A 3,076-nucleotide genomic window follows, 5' to 3' on the forward strand; every position below is an offset into this window, starting at 1 on the left:
GTTTGATTCTCCTTTGCTTCGAAGCTCTTCTAAGGCTAACCTCACAGCCAGATACTTGGATAAGTGATCAACAGTGGCATTGCCTGAAGTCTTTATGTATCTTGTCTGTGCGCTGTCATCCTTTTCCATAAGAGTTGGATGGGGCCTGAACACTAACTCAATCTCACTAGCACCATCCATCACTGGATCTATTGCCACTGCAGCATTGTTATCAAGTTCAAGCCCAGAGTCATCAGAAGTTTTGGTCCATTTGTTACTAGGGCCGGCTTCCTGATTGCTGTGTGTGGATGCATTGCTACAATGGGAACTGTCACCATTGTCTTCTGCTCCGCTGTCATTTTCAATCTGCTGCTTTTTGCCTCGCTATAATCTGTTCATGGCCTGTATCTTCAGCCCCTCCTCAATGCTGTGGCTGAGAGCCTGCTGATTGTTGTGCTTGTTGATTCTTGCTAATACCCTCTCTTGATGAGCTTCATACTCATCATGACTTGGGTAAATCTTGCTGATGAGTGCATCAAAGTTTGGGTCTGGCCTTAGTGATCTTTTAGAAACCAGCTTTTTCAGACAGGTAGGACATTCTTTGTTGCCACTTCTAAGGGCTATGATACTACAATCTGCACAAAACCGATGTAAACACTCCTTTGTAGTCATGGTGTTCTTCAACATATCCAAACAAATTGGGCACATTAATTCACTGTGTAGACTTCTGGGAGAAACCACAATTTCCAAGCCATCTGTTATTGCCTCCTGAGGTGTTCCTTGTAACTCATACAAACTGAGTTCCCATATTTTGCTTAATGTTGAGTTCCATTTGTCTACACAGCCTGAGACAATTCCTCTTCCAAAGAGTCTTCAATGGAAAGTAAAGATGCAAACCCAAGTCTGCATTGGGAAAAGTCATGGAGCTGCATGGTAAAGATGGTAGTTCTGAGATGGCACTGGTGACTGAAGGAGCCAATGGATGCGAACCACCAGTCAGAGAGTTTCTATAGAAATTCAAATGGTTTCTTAGTGACATTAAAAAGTACTATTTGTGAAGGTTTGTTTCTGGGAAAGAAGAAAGAGGAGAAGGAGGAGGGAAGGAGGGAGAAGGAGAGAAGAGGAGAAAGAAAAGAAGGAAGAAGAAAGGGCTGGAGGAAAGGCAAGACTTTTATTTTTTAAATTGAGTTAATATGAAGATACAATTTTGGTTGATTTGCTCACAACCAATTATTCCAAGAAATTCTATTTGTAGAACATTCACATAAGGCAGTGATCATAGATAAAGGTTTAGCTGCAAATAAAGATTCCTGGTAATACAAATGTAAATTGGAAGATGTAAAACTGAGGGATGCATTCCCTCATTTCCTAGAGAGACACAGAAGCTCAGAGCACTGGGTTAAGGAGGCAACCACAGACTGAGAAAAGATGCTAGAAAAGGCTTGACAAATTAAAAGGCCAAGTAAAAGCTTTCTCAGTAAAGCCTAGCCAACTACCATGACATCCTGGCTCCCGACCATTAGGAGCCATAATAGGACCAGCTAACAACTAGCAGGTAATCTTACTAAAATGGTCTGAATCAGATTATGATATAATCTGCGACAGGTTCACTCTTATTTGGTACGGCCATAAGATAATTCATTTTAGGAAAGATTCCTGCTATTAGGATGCTTTTCTTGTTATTATTAATCACATGTAACAATAACTAGGTTTTAACCAATCCGTTTGGAGTAGATCACTGCAAATCTATGATGATGTACTGTCCTGTAGTGATGCTATATAGAAAAATAGATGACTTTTTAAGTCTTAATGATGATCCTATAAAAATTCCTACAATGGCCAGGCAGTGGTAGCACAGGCCTTTAATCCCAGCACTTGGGAGGCAGAGACAGACAGATTTCTGAGTTAGAGGCCAGCCTGGTCTACAGAGTGAGTTCCAGGACAGCCAGGGCTATACTGTGAAACCCTGTCTCAAAAGAAAAAGAAGAAAAAAGAAAAGAATTCCTAAAGTGACACTATTAAGCTCATTTATAGTTAGTTCTTTTTCTGATAGTCAAAACTTCAGGGAGAACTCTGCGAGTCTTCCAAATGTCACCAGTTAATTGCTCTTAGATAGTAACTAGAATTTCTCCTACTCAGAGAGCAGTTCTAAGACATTGTAAGACAATTAACCAAATATCATAAAAATGCAACTAATGATTTACTACAGGTGATAGGACAGAAGATAAAATATTGACTGGGTTTATCTATACAAAACTTCACTAATAACTTAGTATAGTTTTAAACATTTAGTGACCCTGTGGAACTGAGGCAGGTGATGGATGTTTAGCCAGATAATTACTCCTAATGGATATGCACATAAACATTCTCTGTTGTACATTTCTATTTCAATTTATGATTTGATATTTTGTGTGAGCTTGTGATGAACGTTTTAACATGTCTTCATGTACCCTGAAAGATGTAAAGATGCAAAGAGATAAAGCGAAAAAAAAAGGTGATGCAACATTTAGAATGCTATGATATCCTGTAGACTTATTTTTCACACTTCCACACACTGGTCATCTGAGATCTCACACTTGCACACACTGGCACTATGGCCAGATCCTTGGAGATCAAACATCCTCATGGCCACACATGACATTCTTCACTGCATGAGACCCTGGTTCTTGCTCTCTATGCAAGCATCGCCTCCACCATTGTGTCAGCCTCATGAGTTCTTCTAGCAATCTTAACCTTTCAAAAATTCCTACCTAGTATTATCCTCTGTAAACAGTTATTAATAAATGCATTTCATGTAAGAGGAGTGTGATGCAGGTTATTGAAGCTAAGACATTCATTTCAAAGGTAAAAATAAAACACCCTGAAGTGTTTTTACATCTAACTGAGATAAAGACTGAGTATCACTTATCCAAAATGCATGGACAAGCAAAAGCTTAATTTTTCTTCATCATACCCCATAATCAACATATAAAGGGACAAGAGTATGTTGGCTTATGGTTTCAGAGTTTCAATGACATAATTGGGTAGATCTATTGACTTTGATCTTTCATGATAGTGTTGGATAACATTGGTGGTTTACATGCAGTCAAGTAAACTG

The 3,076-nt window shown here is 39.0% G+C and overlaps 1 pseudogene; it reads right to left on the bottom strand.

The window, feature by feature from the left end:
- Positions 1 to 6: 6 nt before the first annotated feature.
- Positions 7 to 911, bottom strand: LOC116096698 (annotated as a pseudogene).
- Positions 912 to 3,076: the final 2,165 nt, after the last annotated feature.

This window comes from Mastomys coucha, unplaced genomic scaffold (assembly GCF_008632895.1).
Source record: "Mastomys coucha isolate ucsf_1 unplaced genomic scaffold, UCSF_Mcou_1 pScaffold1, whole genome shotgun sequence".
In the NCBI taxonomy this organism is placed as follows: domain Eukaryota; kingdom Metazoa; phylum Chordata; class Mammalia; order Rodentia; family Muridae; genus Mastomys; species Mastomys coucha.